The sequence below is a fragment of the Pongo pygmaeus genome, chromosome 5 (assembly GCF_028885625.2).
Source record: "Pongo pygmaeus isolate AG05252 chromosome 5, NHGRI_mPonPyg2-v2.0_pri, whole genome shotgun sequence".
NCBI classification, from domain to species: Eukaryota; Metazoa; Chordata; class Mammalia; order Primates; family Hominidae; genus Pongo; species Pongo pygmaeus.
Window position 1 is genome coordinate 78,756,234 of NC_072378.2, and position 17,852 is coordinate 78,774,085.

General features: G+C 37.5%; 1 pseudogene; it reads left to right on the forward strand.

The window, feature by feature from the left end:
• The window catches only part of LOC134739734 (ADP/ATP translocase 2-like), a 163,927-nt pseudogene that overhangs the window by 38,391 nt on the left and 107,684 nt on the right, over positions 1-17,852 (forward strand).

Here is a 17,852-nt window from a genome sequence, read left to right on the forward strand (position 1 = left end):
GTGATTTTCACCATTCATTCAACCAGTTTGCACAAAGTAAGAGAAGCCAAAAGCCTGACTAGTAAGAAATTCCTAACTCTTTGCTGGCATACCAGGCTTCTGGGTTCCCTTTCCCTCAGGGGCCCTAGCAACCCTCCTTGCCACACCATAACCCTGGGGGCCAAGCTGAAACACAAAAGAAAATCTTTTTTTTTTTTTTTTTCTGTTTCATGGAATCACAGGCAAAGCCCCTCAATTTTGTAAGATGCCACCAAACCAACTGCATGGGGGACCCGAATTAACATTTTCCGTTCTGGGTGGTGCAAAACACATGTGACAAAACATACATATTAGCCACTCTGCTTAGCACCCAAAATTGAAATGGCAAGGCTCAAAGTTGCCCATGGATGGGCCCTGTCATCTTTAATCCATTCAAAGTGGATTAAAGGAGTCTCAACATGTGATCTCTGGGCAAGATGGTCGCTCTGAGTAACAGAAAAGATAGAAAAGGGAAAGGAGAGAAAGAGAGAAAATCATTGCCTGCAGTGCAGTGGAGAAGGTAAAGAGCTCAGGGAGACCAGAGAAAGACCCATCCATTACAGCGACACTGAATCAAAAGTTCAGGCTTCTCGGCAGTGAAGGGATCTTTTCCAGCAGTCCCATCAGCTCTCAAGTGTCCCCCTTTGGGGAGAAGAAAGTTCCCCATGTCCCATGATACTACATATGCCTAATCCTGTCACCCATAGCCATCAGCAAAGAGCGCAAGGCAGATTAATCCAAAAAGAATAGTGACTAACATCCCATAGTACCAAATCCATTTTAACCAAGAAGGACTTTACTGAGGTGGGGGACCTCTAACCCCCTAAATCTTAGGAAGGACTGTAAGCCTTCCTAAGTTGGGCCTGGAACCCAAGTTCAGTCAAATATCCTTGTCTTTTATTAAGAGGGACCTTTAACCCACTCTGTCTTAGGAGGGACGCTAACCCTCCAAAGTTAGACCTCCAACCCAATCCCATCCTTTACCTTAGTACCCCACCACTTACCCAAAGTCAGCCAACTGGTGCTGTAGTCTATCTCCTTTGGGTCAGGGGACTCCTTAATATTTTCCCTTCGTGCTTTGCCAGCAAGATGTTACTGGAAAGTGTTCCCAATCCAGATGCCAAGAAAGGGTTCTTGGATCTCACACAAAAGAGAATTCAGAGCAAGTCCATATAGTAAAGTGAAGCAAGTTTATTAAGAAAATAAAGGAAGTAAAGAATGGCTACTCCATAGGCAGAGGAGCCAAGCTTATTCTTTTTATGTATAAATCACAGCTGTACAATATACTCATGGTATTAATATTTCATGGGTACAATGAAATGAAATTGAAAATCAAAAACAGAAGAAAATTTGAAAAATTCAAATATATGTGGAGATTAAACAACATACATCTAAAGGACCAATGATTTTCAAAGGAGAAACCACAAGGGAAATTGGAAAATACTTCTAGATGAATGTAAGTGAAAACACAGCATACCAAAACTAATGGGATACAATGAAAGCAGTGAAGAGAGGATTTATAATTGTAGACACCTACATTTTAAAAAGAAGAAATAACCTACATTTTCACATTAAGAAAAAAGAAAAAGAAGAGCAAACTGAACCAAAAGCAAGCAGAAAGAAGGAAGTAATAAATATTAGAGCTAAAGTAAACACAATAGAGAATAGAAAAATCATATAGAACCTCAATGAAACCAAAAGTTGTTTCTTTAAGGGTATCAACAAAATTGATTAATGTTTAACTAGACTGATAACTACTTGAAGGGAGAGAAAGAGGGAGAGAGAAGACTCAAATTACAAAAATCAGGATAGAAAGGGGGGACACTGGTAGCAATGTTACTCCTTAGTAAAAAGGATTTTAATGAAATATGGTAAATAATGGTATGCTGACAAGTTAGATTACCTAGATAAAATGACAAATTCTTAGAAAACACAAACTACCAACACTGACTCAGGAAGAAATATAAAATCTGAATTCACCTATGACAAGTAAGGAGATTGAATCAGTTATCAAAAATTTTTTATTAAAGAAAAGCCCAGGACCAGATGATTTTACTGGTGAGTTCTACCAAACACCCAAAGAAGAATTAGCACTAATCCTTCACAAACTCTTCTAATAAATAGAAGAGAAGGGAACATTTCCTAACTCATTCTGTAAGACCACTATTACCCTGATACAAAAGCCAGACAAAAGCATCATAGGAAAAGAAAACTATAGACCAATATCCCTTATGAATCTTCAACAACATATAGAAAGGATTATATATCATGACCAAATGGAATTTATTCCAGGAATTCAAGAGTGGTTCAACACACAAAACTGAATCAATGTAATACAGCATATTATAGAATAAAGGAAAAAACTCCACATAATAATTTCACTAGATGCAGAAAAAGCATTTGACCCATATACAACACCCTTTCATAACAAAAATACTCAACAAACTAGGGATAGAAGGAAATTCCTCAAACTAGTAAAATGCATCTTTGAAAAATCCCACAACAAACATCATGCTTACGGTGAGTGACAGAGAGCCTTCCCCTTAAGATCAGGAAAGCCAAGGATACCTGCTCTTACCACTTATATTCAACAGAATAAAAAGGCATCCAGATTGGAAAGGAAGAAGTAAATGTATCTATTTGCAGATGGCATGATCTTATATGTGGAAAACCATAAAGAATCCACAAATGAGCTAGTAGAGCTAAAAAACAAGCTCAGCAAGTTTGCAGGATACAAGCTCAATGTACAAAAGTGAGGGGTAATTATACATACCAGTAATGAGCAATCACATATACCAGCAATGAGTAATCTAAAAATAAAATCAGGAAAACAATTACACTTAACAATAGCATAAAAAAATACTTAAGAGTAAATTTAACCAAAGAGGCATAAGACATTTACACTGAAATCTACTGGATATTGCTAAATAAATGGAAAGACATCTGGTATTCTTGCATTGGAAGCTTAATATTGTCAAGATGGCAATATCTCCCAAATGAATTACAGATATAATGCAATCTCCAAAAAAATTCTGACTTCCTTTTTTTCAGAAATAGATGAGCTGATCCTAAAATTTATGTGGAATTACAAGGAACCCAGAATAATAAAAATAAACTTATTCTTGAAAAATAAGAACAAAATTGAAAGAGGTACACTTTCTGATTTCAAACCCTACTTCAAAGAAATACTACTTCAAACAGTATAATACCAATATAAATTTAGACAAACAAACCCATACATGTATGGTCAGCTGATTTTTGACAAGGGTGATAAGAAATGGCCTTTTCAACAAAGCGTGCTGGGACAACTTGATATCCACATGCAAAGTAATGAATTTGGACTGCCTTCCTCATGCCATATGCAAAATTAACTCAAAATGGATCAAATACTTAAATATAAGAGGCAGAATTATAACATTTTTAGAAGAAAACGTAGGCATGCATCTTTATGACCTTTGACCAAGACAATGGCTTCTTAGATATGACACCATAAGCACAAGCAACCAAAGAAAAAACAAATAAATTGAACTTCACCAAAATTAAAAAAAGTTTGTGTATTAAAAGACACTATCAAAAACAGTGAATAGACTACCCACAGTATGGGAGATAATATTTGCCCATCATATATCTGAAAAGAGTTAACTGTCCAGAATATAAGAAGAACTTTTACAACTCAACATTTAAAAAAAAGAAAAAAACAAGAAATTAAAAAATGAGCAAAGGGTTTGAATATTCATTTCTTCAAAAAGGATACATAAATGACTAATAAGCAACTGAAAATATGTTCAATACCATCAGTCGTTAGGAAAATGCAAATCAAAATGATGATGAGATAACACTTCATAGCCACTAGGATGGTTATATAAATTTTTTAAAGGAAGAAAGAAAGAAAATAACAGTGTTGGTGAGGATGTGGATAAATTAGAATCCTCATACACTGCTGGTGGGAATGTAAAATGATTCTACCCCTAGGTCCACACCCACTGAAAAAAAATATGTTCACGCAAAAACTTGTACCTGAATGTTTATAGTAGCATTATTCATAATAACCAAAAAGTGGAAACAATCCCTATGTTTATCAACTGTTGAGTAGATAAAACAAATATAGTGTATCCATACAATAAAATATTATTCAGCCATAAAAAAGAATGGAGTATTGATACATACTACTACATGGATGAACCTTGAAAACATTATCCTAAGTAAAAGAAACCAGTCACAAAAGACCACTTATTATTTCATGTCTATAAAAGGTCCCAAATGGGAAAATCCATAGTGACAGAACATAGATTCCTAGTTGCCAGGGGCTGGATGAGGCAAGAATGGAAAGTTACTGCTAAGGAACATGGGATGCCCTTTGGGGATGATAAAAATGTTCTGGAATTAGACAGCGGTGGTGCTTGTACAACTTTGCAAATATACCATCAACCACTGAATTTTAAACTTTAAAATGATGAATTTTATGGTATGTGAATTATATCTCAATTTTTAAAGAGCAAAGAGGTAGACAGAGGAAGCGAGTAAGAAAAAGAGATGCCATAGAAGATGGAGAAAAGGGATCACAACTCAAGGCATGCAGGTGGCCTCTAGAAGCTGGCAAAGGCAAGAAAACAGATTTTCCCCTTGAGCCTCCAGAAAGGAAAACAGCCCTACTAGCACCTTGGACCTTGACTTTAGTCCATTGAGACCTTTGTCAAACTTTTAACCTACAGAACTATACTCATGTTTGTGGTAATTTGTTATAGCAGCAGTAGAAAACTAATACAGTACCTTTGACATGTGTAAGTGGAAATGTCCAGTATGAAATTTCATATGTAAGTCTAGGGTTCAGAGGAGAGATTTGGGCTAGACATATAATAGCAATTTCTAGGTGCTATTTCAATACATTTATATATATGTATGAGAGAATTAATCCACTGAATATCTGCAGATATTTGAGGTTAATTATTATCTATTATTTACATTTTTAATATCAAGGCATGGAGAGGTTCAATAACTTCCTTGAGGCATGCAAGTATTAAGTGGTAGAGCTATGACTCAAATGTGGGGAGTCTGGCTTCAGAGTTGGGTCACTTCTCACAAATAAATAGATTTGTGAATTATCATGTAGGTTATAATTGAAGCTATCTGAGAAACACCTATTAGTCAACATGGAACACATCAGTCACATTTGCAAGAGCTCTTTTTGTGGAGTGTGAGGCAGAGGCCAGATTGGGTTGATGAGTGAATGAGGGTTCAGAAAGTGGAGATGCAAGTGTAGACAAGTTTTCTGGAAAATATGTCTGTGAAGAGGGAAAGAGAGATAGCATCATATCAGCAGGAGAATGGGAGTTGAGAAGGGTAGTTTTTCGATGAAAGTCTTGACGATGTTTTAAAAACTGTTCAGAAATTCTGACGGAGGGGGGTGAGTCTGTAAAAGTGAGAAAGAACAGTTATTCCTGTTTAAGAATTCTGAGAAGAAAAGAGGAGGGGGATATACGACACTGGAAGGATTGGCCTTAGATAGGAAAGGGACAGTTCCTTTATTATATCTGAATGGAGTGAAAGGGATGGGTGTAAGCTGATATATTTGGTTTTAAGAAGTTGAGGAAATTTCTGAGGGCTTCTGTATTTTATTCTCTCATACGAAGTAGGAGTCAAGGTCGCCCTCTGAACATGGGGGAGGTGGTAAAAATGTAGGCGAAGTCAGTGGCTGTGACAGTGGCACCGCAGCAGAGAATCAGCAGTTTGAGAAGAGTGAAGAAGACTTGAATAATCATTTTGGAGAACAGGAGATTAAGTTACCCAGAAAAACATCGTCATATTTTTGTCAGCCTCAAGGGCTCATTTAAGGATTTATTTGATTTGCTACTATCCTCTTAAGTTGTTCACAAATTACTACACATGTCTTAGATTTCTCCTCACTCCCAACAATATTGTAAAATTCTTCTTCGAATTTCACCTCAATGTCTAGGATAGTGTTGAGAAATATTTAGAAAAAATATTTTTGGATTAATTAGGGTATTCAATTAATCTGAATACTTCAGTTCCCAACATTTCTAGATAAAGGAAGTTTACTGTAACATGTTTATAAAAGGCAAATAAACTAGACATCTCCTTTCAAATAGGATTTCAATAGAAATCTTCCATTTTTTAAAAATGGTCAGCTATACAATATCTGTTTTAAAATTAAAAAAATTACCAAAAGACCTTATCCCACAAAAGCTAGAGAAAAAAAGCTTGAACCCTCTCATTTTTATTTTGAGGTTAATAAACTTCATTTTATAAATTTATAGATCCATTACTAGTGGAATAAACATTCACATGAGTGTGTTGAGTAGTGAGAAAGTGAGCTCTTTTTTGAGGAAGCAGACGGTGAAATGAGACACGAGGGATGGCTCTGGGCAGAGATAAGGGAACTCCTGCCAAACTCCTTTCCTGCTTGTTACTGTCCACAAATATGTTTGTGGTTGCAGTTGAGCTTCTTTGAGGCCCTGTTCCATGACAGAGGCTGATAAAAAAAATGTGACCATTTAGTTACAAATGGAAATCTCACAGCAAGTGAAGCATAGCAACCAAGAGAGTCCCAAGAAAATTACCCAGCAACAATCAGAAAGTTAAAAACAAAGCAACCCAGTAACCAAAACATAACCCAAACTATACAGCCAAGGAAAGCAGGAAACACTCTAGGCAGAGCAGAGATGCTCTGTGTCAGGTTCAATTCAATAGTGTCACAAGACTTATACTTCCTCACTCATATTTAGCAGATGCCTACTGTGTGGCAGTGCTTTGCCAGGGGCTAGGAATTTTAAATTGAGTAAGAAATAGTCCATGTCTTCAATGAAATAACCCCAGCAGTACAGTGTGACAAATGCTAGGATGAGGCATCTGCAAAGTACTATGGGAGAAAAGGAGATTTGGGGTGTCTGGGGATATGTTTAATTTGAGGTGTGTTTGGGACATTCAGTTGGAACTGAACTGATCTCAGACTTCATTTGGCAGTTGGATTTATAGGCTATAGCTTGAAGCAGAGTATGAATGGTGACATATGATAAGAGTATCTATAGGTTGTAGGCCAAGTGCGGTGGCTCATGCCAGTAATCTCAACACTTTGGAAGGCTGAGGCAGGTGGATCATTTGAGGTCAGGAGTTCAAGATCAGCCTGACCAGCATGGTGAAACCCCATCTGTACCAAAAATACAGAAAAATTAGCTGGGTGTGGTGGTGCATGCCTGTAGTCCCAGCTACTCGGGAGGCTGAGGCAGGAGAATCGCTTGATCCCTGGAGGCAGAGGTTATCATGAGCCAAGATCACGCCACTGCACTCCAGCCTGGGTGACAGAGTGAGACTCCATCCCCCCCCCAAAAAAAAGGTGTCTATAGGTTGTAGTTGAAGTTAAGGAGTTTGGAGAGAGTCATGAGGGTACAATTAAAATGACTGAAGAGCTCTGGGGAGTATTGACATTTAATGGAGAAAACAAGAAGAGGAAGATGGAAGGAGGTAGAAGTAAACCAGGAAAGCAACAGAAATGGAAGCAAGAGTGAGCACCAAGAAGTGTCCAATGCTGCACAGCACTCCAAAGTATATGTTGAATTTGGAAAGGAGGAGATCACTGGTGACATTCATTAGCCAGCTTAGAGCAGTGCTAGGAGGAAGTCATGAAAATTAAGGAAGGAGAGAGAGCAAATGTAAATATGTTCGTGCTATTGTAAAGGAAAATCCAGCAACTTTTCCACTTGAATAGCACACTTTGACACAAGCTTCAAGCAGCTAGTCTAGTAGGCTCTAGTTCAACTCTTTAAACTCTTTTTCATCATTTAAATGAGATCTACTTTCAAGCCCTGAGAAGCCAGGAAAGAGAGTATGAGGTGAACTGACACTTGAGTAGTTATAAGGTCCTGGTCTTTTACATACATTATTTCATTTAATACCCACAAAACCATTTAAAGAATTTATCATTTTTTAGTTTAAGATTCAAAGGAATGATAAAAGTGAGGTGTAAGTTAGTAGCATTGCTTACTAACCTCAACTGTTACCACTTTGTTTTGATTTTATAGCCTCAGGAAGACTTAACATTTATCTTATGTTATCTTTATCTTATGCTTATGAGTCTTCCAGGTTTTGAAAAGTCTTGGGCCATTGGCTATCTGTGACCTACCGGAATACTTCTTTTAGGGTCACTCCCACCTTCTCTTGCAAGTTGCATTACAGGAGCATCACCTGCATCAGAGCTACCTGTGTCGGTGCTCCTGGCTCATCACTTAGCTGATCCCCCTTCTGCAACTCTTAGGGGATCTTCAAACTTCAACGTCTATACTTTTTTGTTTTCTTTGGTTATAAACCTAAAAGATCACACCGCATCTACCTAAAACCTATATCCAATCCTATGATGATTTTCTTCCAACTGGAAAAATGTACTCTGAGCAACTAATTTAAATCATTCACCTGCCAGTCATATTTCCATTTCATATAAACTGCTATTTATGAATTTCAGAAAAATTGAGTGTTATCAATTCCATGAAGGCTTTGGGTGATCACTTGAGCTTTATTATGCACTGAATGTTTGTGTTCCCCAAAAATTCATATGTTAACACCCTGCTTCCCAAATATGATGATGTTAGGAGTTGGGGCCTTTGGGAGGTAATTAGGATTAGATGAGGTTATAAGGGTAGGGACCCATGAATGAGGTTACTGCCCTTATCAGGGTCCTGAAAGAGCTTGCCTCCCCTCTCTGCTCTTCAATAGGTGAGGATAAAACAAGAAACTTGGCAGTCTGCAACTTGGAAGAGGACCTGCACCAAAGCCGGACCATGCTGACATCCTGATCTCAGACCTCCAGCCTCCAGAAGTGTGAGAAATAAGTTTCTGTTATTTATAAGCCATCTATTCTATGATGCTTTTTTATAGCAGCCTGACTAACACCAGCTTCTTGGAGGAAGTGATGGGAATATGGACTCTTGATGCTTTTCTTTAATTTAATGTTTATGTAGCATTTGTGTATTTTAAAATTTATATGATTTACATATTAGTGAGGTCAGTCTACTATTTTAATGTCTAGGAGATGTATTAACTTTTATAAACAGGACCCCAAAATGGTATAGATTAATTGAAGAACCTTTTTAAAGCAATCTGTCATTTTAAGGGTACATCTCTGAGAATCTGATTTTTTTATAGCATTGTTTTTGAAATAAGAAACTCTCAAGAACTTGTCCTCTTAGCCCACATGTGGACAGCTCCAGGCAGTTTAATCAGGTCTCTGTGTTGCTGAACAATGTACCTTATACAAAATCACATCTGGGGCTAAACCTCAACTGATTTCAATTTCTCAAGCAACGTGTGAACAAAACCGTATTTACTTTAAATATCACAAGCTCTGTGTTCATGTTGACATATAATATTAAGATTAAATCACATAGCCTAAATGCCTACTTTTTATTTGGTTTAAAAGTTCATTTAAATACTATCTTATTTCCTAGAGGCTTAGACTCTTAAATCAGAAAGCCTTTTTTACATTACACTCTAAAATCAAGCTATTGGATTTAGAAAGTTCACCAAACATGAACAGAAAGCTAACACCACTTTTAAATGATTCTGGAGTAGCATAAAAAAACCCTCAATTTGGAAGGTCATTGAATTCAAATCCAATCTCTTTATGCTTAAGGAGCCTATAAAACAGCTCTTCAGGCATAAAGGATAATGATTAATGTAAATATTCCTTATACTTAAAAAAATTTGTCTTTACCTTCAATGCATTTGTCTTAACCATAACCTCTGGCTCCATTATAAACATATTTAATTCACTTCTAATTGACAATTCTTTTTATTTTTTAAGGTAAACTTATATATCCCTCCTAAGGTTAGCTTTGTTGTATGATTTTGATGTGCATGGCTATTTTGGGGTGAGACGGGGAACAAGCAATATCTTGCCATTCCCATTTTTCTAGACATTGGTATTGAATCTTGAAAGAAAGAAATGAAAGGACTGAAATGTCTGCAAAAAATTCCAAAGTAGAGGTTTTAAAGAATTTTTTTTAATAAAGAAAGTCAGATAAAAATGAACTGGAAAAAGATGTATAATTGGCTGTGCAAATGGTCATTTTTTGGAAATAAGACAAACTTTCTCCATCAGAAGAAGGAAATGGTTGCATATGGGTTAATAGTTTTGTAGGAAAACTGACGATTATTATAAGGACAGAACTGCGAAAGTGTACATATATAGTTTTAGTCTAGAAAGTAATTGGGCTAAGTGAAGCCCAATTCTCTGATGGGTTGCAACCTATCTGAGAATATGGCCTCTGTAATAGTTTGGGAATGGAATTTTGTGCCAGAATTTAAAAACCTTAGTAAATTGCCAAAATTGAGAGAGAGAGAGAAGCCTTGGTGTTGGGTACTGTTAGTTGAAGCTTGTCAAGGAGGAAACACAACCAGGTGAAATAAGGAAAGATTTCAAAGGCATAAAAGGAGTAACAGGGAGGGCAAATCTTGGCTTTCTTATCCATCACCTTATTGTAGGGTGGTCAAGTCAGATAATGCTAGAGCTGAAAGTGACCTTGAGAACCTCTACTTCTACCACTTCATTTTTAGATGACAAAATTGAGCCTCGAGAAAAGCTACTTGGTGGTAGACCTGGGATTCGAACCAAGAAACTCTGTTCTCAGTCTTTGGGAAAAAATTATTTTATTTACCATCACCTAACATGTTCTCATTAGTTATTGCTAAGGTATTATAATAAAAACAATGCTGTGGTTGCATGTAAATGTATACAAATGAACATCATCATCATCATCATCATCACTATTTTTACTGAGCATTTGGAAAGAAAACTGTTGCATTTGTCTTAGATAAAAGACTCAGATAATTCCCTAGAAGCCTGAGGATGAGATTCTAGATCAATCCTCTAAACTAGGTTGATTCCTTGTCCACTTTCTGACCTCCTACTTTCTTGGTGAGAAATGATTATTGATCCTCCTCAATGAGGGTGTAATGATAGAGCATAGTTTTTTGTCCCCTACTAGATGTTGCATGGAGAGTTGGGCTGAAATTCTTCTTTGCAAGTGAGAAGCCGTAAAGGGAAGAAAGGGTCACATACTTCCAAATCTTTGGATTTTCTTAGTTTCTCTTTTGTAAGCCTCCATTGTTGTGTGTAGTCAGCAGGGTCCCAGAGGCAGACCACCACTGACCATCTTGGCAGTACTTGTCAGCAGCAGTGTCCAGCTCCCAGGGACTAATTCAGTTAGTGGTAGCTCTTGTTCCTAGTGACAGAGCCTTCCTGGGGCTGCTCCAGTAGCAGCCAGAGCTCCTAAGGAGAAGCAGCTCTGCCAGTCTTGCAAGTCCCAAGCTCCATCTCCTTCAATAACAACACAGCTCTCCATTATTCTTTCTAAAGATAACCTATGTCCCAGTTCCTACTGAATCCAGCAGTGTTTTTCAATCTATGTGTTTCAGATGCCTGAGAAGTCACTAAATTACTGCAAGAACAAGTGAATTAATATTTACATAAAGTATGTATGTTAATAAGCTGAATAAATATTAATAGTTACTGTACTTATACTCTGTACTGTACTAAGCCCTTTGCACACATTATCTCATTTAATCCTCATAAAAATGCTGTGAGGTAGGTGGAATTATGACCCCCATTTTACAGGTGAGGCAACTCAGTCTCAGAAAGGTTAAGCAAATTGCTGAAGATCATGAGACCAAGAAATGAATAAACTGGTCTTCAAATCCAGGTCATTTAATCTCAAAGTCTACAATCTTAATCATAACATAAGTATGTCTCTTACATATGTGTATTACTTTTTTACAAATGTTTTTGTGTTTTGATTTAAAAGTTATAGATGAAAAGTATTATATAATTTATAGTAGAGTTTTAAATCGTTGTTTATTTTCACTATTTTTCTACACTGAAAGTACCTCAACTGTCATATGACTGGTACATGACACAGTCTTTTTAAAGAGCTCTTTCAAGGGTTTTTACTCAAGGCCTTTAAAAAATATGGTAGAGAAAAATGACTTTGTAAGTCAATGAAACATCTTATTTGTACCTGACCTCTTAGCAGCATTCTGTTGTTCCTTAAGCAGGGGACCCTACCACCGACTGATCCCTTGAGTCAAATAAGCAATAAGGCACCTCTCAAGACTTTGAGTTACATTCAAATCATCAATTCTGACACAAAAAATTGTAATAGACAAAACATGGTGAAATGAACTTAGTTGACTAGCTATTTCATTCATTTATTCACCCACTCAATACATTTTATTGTCTCCTACCAGGCATTGAGTTAGGAACTAAAGATGCAGCCTTCCAAGCAAGAAGTGATGTTTGTCAATTGCAAGAAAATGTGACACCTGACTAGCTACTTTCCCTGTAAAAACTCTTTTATTCTTTGTTTTTAATATTTATATTCTACATACCCTCACCCTCTAAAAATTGATTTAGCAAATGCAAAACTTATGAAATATAGGCCAATTAGAGGCCAAATAATAGGCCAATAGACCCCAGGGCTCTGAAACATCACTACCCATGGGTCACTCTACAGGGACCCTAGTTACCATGGCTGCTAGCTAAATCTTTGAATCCAGTTTTGTGCCTTACTGTGTGGGGGCTCTGCTTGGACACAAAGGAAGGATTACAGAGAAATTTCTCAAAAAGCCTTTAGTTCGTCTTTTGATTCTAAAGAAAAACTATGACTAATAGATTTTTGGGAAATGGTGTTTCAAATCTTTAGGTTAGAATCAGAAGACAGGTTAGACAGGAGGAATTTAGGGGGCTTTTGCGTACTTGGAAATCAGCATCAAGACAGACTTTCTGCTAGCCTCAGGAATAAGGCCTACTTCTAAAAATTGGGTTTGGCCATGGCCTCTGGGCCTGAACCCTTCTTAACCTCAGTCTTTCTCTTTTTTCCTAACATGTCAGCAGTGCTGAAGCCTTGCTAACTGCTGGCAGACTTTTCTAGTGCTGTCCACTTGTAGCCTGTCCTGGATCCCCCATAATTGGGCTCTGCCTACTTGGTCATGTAGTGGTGAATACTCTTTTTTGGCTTACCTTTCACCTGGATGTTGCCCTGCCTAATGATAACCATTTTTCATTCATTCAACAAATATTTATTGCATGCCAGGCATTGTTCTGGGACCTGGAAATATAACAGTGAATAAAATAGACAAAACCAACAACAATAACAACAAAAACCCCTTGCCTTCATGAAGCTTCACATTCTAATAGATAGTGAAGTCTGATGAGCTGGATTGCTTCCTCATCAGCCACAGCTGGATACTTTCCCCTATAACTGCACATTCTGTTTCCAGGTCCTAGTTCTCTATAGTCTGTGGTCCCACTGCAGTGAAGGAAACTCTTCTCTTACAGGATAAAGAGTGTTATATGAAGAAAGGAAACAGGACCAAGAGCAAGTAAATAGGGGTGGCATAAACTTAGAGATAGAAATATGTTCAGGTTTGCAAAAATTCGAGGAACAATGAATACAACTTTTGAAGTGTATTTAACAAAGAGAAACAAGGATGCAGCAGGCTACTGGGTGTAGTTTAGTCAGTAGTGATCTATTATTGAAAGATTACTTAGGAAAACCAAGCTCCTCAACCTCAGTTTTACTTCTGTCTTTTTGCAGAGGAGAGTAGGGAGAGGAGTAGGAGGGAAGGAGAGACTCCTTAGCAAGAGAAAGAGAAGCCCAAAGTGGGAGAACATAATTATATTCTAAATAGTTTCCCAACTCTGATAACTTGCATCCCAATGTTTTGTGGAAGATGTTCAAATTGCATTGCTGATCTAATCTGGAAAGAATGTAGAACTGTAAAGCGTGGTAGAAGTGCCAGGAAACTGGGCATGGGTAAATACTGTTCTCATTTTGAAGAAGTGGGAGATTTTGCATAATAAACATCAGTGACTAGATGTTGGATATTTAAGGGTATATAAACTATTTATTGATAGACAAGGCTTATAGATTTATTTCTTCTGGGACACAAACATGATGTGGCCATGGATGCCAGTGTCCTCAGTATGCTTAGTCTTGGACATGAAAGCTGAAGTATCATGTCTTGGCCAGATGCAGTCACTCATGCCTGTAATCCCAGCACTTTGCGGGGCCAAGGTGAGAGGATCGCTTGAACCCAGGAGTTCAAGACCAGTCTAGGCAACATGGTAAAACCCTGTTTCTACAAAACAATACAAAAATTAGCCAGGCATAGTGACACACGCTTGTAGTCCCAGCTACTCAGGAGGGTGAGGAGGGAGGTTTGTCTGAGTCCTAGGAGTTGTAGCCTTTAGCAAGCTATGATCACACCACTGCAATACAGCCTGGACAATAGTGAGATCCTATGTCTTGAAGAAAGAAGGAAGGAAGGAAGGAAGGAAGGAAGGAAGGAAGGAAGGAAGGAAGGAAAGAAAGAAAGGAAAGGAAGGAAGGAAGGAAGGAAGGAGAAAGAAAGAAAGAAAAGAAAAGAGAGAGAGAGAAAGGAAGGAAGGAAGGAAAGGAGAGAAGGAGAGAAAGAGAGAGAAAGAGATAGAGAAAGAAGAAAAAAAGATAGAAGAAAAGAAAGAAAGAAAAAGTGGCATGGTCTCTGGTGGGCAAGAATCTTATTTGCTGCAGATCTTCACAGAGCTTGTTGTCCAGACCTTTAGCCAGGACTCAGCTGTAATTTCCATCCTTCACATCCTTCTGTCTGTTTAAGAACCAATCTGGGATCTTGTACTGGCCTGGGTTTGGCATGATGATGATCACACATATCACTTCATGCTCAGTGAGTCCTCTAACCTCTTTATGAGGTCAATCTCTATTTTCCCCAACACCACATGAGCATGTTTTCATCTCACACTCTTAATGGTACTGATGGTAAATTTCTGCCATCCATTGATGTTGGTGTTGAGTGCAGTCATCCCTTGGGATGCACAGTGTATTGGTTTCAGAACTCCCAAAGGATACCAAAATCCTTGGATGCTCAAGTCCCTTATATAAAATGGTGTAGTATTTGTATATAACCTATGCACATATTCTCATATACTTTAAATCATCTGATTACTTGTAATATCTAATATAACATAAATGCTATGCAAATAATTGTTACACTGTATTATTTAGGGAATAATGACAAGAAAAAATGTCTGTGCATGTTCAGAAAACACAACCATCCATTTTTTCCAAGTATTTTTTAATGCAAGGTTGGTTGAATCCTCAGATTTCGAGCCCATGGATACTATCCACAGTCAGAGAGTACTGACTGCACTTGAAAAAATTGCTGAAGTATATCAGGGATTATGAGAGATATGGTAGTAGCATGTAGACCTCCTGTGGGAGAGAAATAGTGGATTTTTTAAAAGTTTGTTTGGAAGCTTCTAGATTAGGATTGGGCAAACTATGGCCCACAGGCCAAATGCAACCCATTGCTTATTCTTGTAAATAAAGTTATATTCCAAGAAGCCATGCCAATTTATTTATGCATTGTCTATGTCTGCTTTCATGCTACAATAGCAAAGTTGAGAAGATTATCATATGGCCTATAAAATTCTAAGTATTTACTTCTTATGTATTGCTTTATAGAAAACTTTGATTCTAGGTAGAAAAAGCACTGGGCACTAGGACTTGAGTTTGCCAGGAACAGTTACGTCCAATGAAACAATGATTTCTTTTTGGTCAGATTTTCCAGACAGAACAGGGATATGTTATTCACACTGAGCATCTGGTCTTCACTAAAAATTCAACCACCATTTCTTGAGTATTTACTATATAACAAGCACTCGGAATATAAAGATGAAAAATTGTGTGGAACAGGAGCCACATACATAAGGGGATAATTCCAAATAAAGTAGTACTTGCTATGAGAGGAGTGTGTCCAGAATGGTGCAAGAGCTCTGAGGGGGACGTTTACTAAATCTGGGATTTATAGCAAAAGAATACAGTGGGATCAGTGGGTAGAAAATTACTAAGAGAAAACATCAAGGATAGACGGCCAGAGAGTTTCTGGCCAAACTGACTTGATGGGGTTAGACATGAAGAAGACAAGGTGCAAGATGAGTATAAAGACTAAAGAACAAGCAAGAATTAGGTCTGAGATGAAGCAAGATTCCAAGCAGAGAGATCCACTTCAGCAGTTGCTCACGGCACAACATAGCGTGTTTAGTGGGAGAATAAAATTCAGTGTGATATTATTATAAAGTGCAAAGTGGGAAATGGCAGGAGCTGCAGGTTGAGGCCGGGTTCATAAAGGAATGTTTTTGCAATGCTGATGAATTTGAACTTTATTATAGAAGCAAAGTATTTTAATATACTGAAGTATTTTAATTGCTGGAGTAAAACTCTTAGATTTGCAACTTAAATGAGCCCATTTGGCAATGATGTGAGACAAAAGAGGAAACAGAGAGCCTGGCTCAGGTGTTACTAATAGAAACCAGTCAAAAAGAGGTTAGTGCCTGGACTGGGGCAGTGTTAGTATGGGTTGAGAAGAGGAGCACATTTGAGAAATATAGGATGTAAGATAGGCATAATTTAGCAACTGATTAGACTTAGTGATGCAAGAATATGATAAATCTAGAGTAACCCATAGATTTCTGGCCTAGACAAGTGATGTCATCAATTGCTGATATGGGAAAGGCAGAAGGAGAACCAGGTTTGGGCATGGTAAAGATGAAGAATTCAGTTCTGAACATGTTGAAGTGAAGAAACTGTAGGTAATCTATTTGGAGATTTCCAGCAAGAAGTTATATATGATCCTGAAACTTAGGGGGAAAATGGGACCAGGCACTTGTATATCAGTGTACAAGTAGTGGTTAAAAATAAGTAGAAAAGCATATGGATTAAAAAGCATGGATCCAAGTGGAACCATCAAGAGACCAAAATTTTCCAGCAATGAGAAGAAGAGGAGTAAATTACAAAGGAGACCAAGAAGGAACTGTCAGGAAGAGGACTCATTTCCCATAAATTACTTATGAAAAAAATGAATAAATATGGTCTGGATTAAAGGGCAATTAGATAAATTGGAGCTAGTTGAATTAGCATATCTAAATGCCTAGTGTCACCCTGCAGGGAGGACCCTGTAGGAGAGAAGCAAGACCCTTTATTGTATCTGCCATTTCAATCAATGCCATAGGTAAAAGACAGGCTCTTTAAAAGTTTGGATGAAGTGAAGCTGAGAGGAATAGAAAATACACTAGATAAAAGAATTAGATATGATGAGGTCTTGACTTGCTAGATCTTGACTGGCTAGAGCCATAGACTCTATCTAATAAAATAAAATTTTTAAAAGATGAAATTTTCAGTGGCACAAGTACAGGTTGGAGTTAATGTGACTTAGTCATTAACTGTAGAAAGAAAAAACTTATAGGAATTAGTTGATAATTAACTTAATATGAGTCAACAGCATGAATTGGCTGCCAAAAAGAGATGAGTTTGTAATGATTTAATTGAAGCATAGTATCCGGAACAGTGGTTCTTGAACTTAACTACACAGTATAATCACCTGGGGAATTTTTGTAACTCCTGCTCTAGTCATTCTCTGTACCAATTAAATCAGAATCTCTGTAGGGGTGGGACCTAGGCATTAGTTATGGTTTAAAAACTCTACAGGTGATTCCAATGTGCATCCAATTTTGAGAACAAGTAAATAGAATCTAGACTGTTAAATAAAAAAATTCAAAACACATGTTAAAGACAGTAAGGCAGACTAGATTCAGGTGAGAAGGGGCATGGCGATAGGTTTAGGGACCACTGCAACAGGCTCTTGCAGTAGGGGAGAGAGATTGGGCTCAACTGTAACTCCAACAAGTAGAAGTGGGGATTTATAGCCAAAGAACACAGTGGGATCAGTGGGTAAAAAATTACTAAGAGGAAACATCAAGGATAGATGGCCAG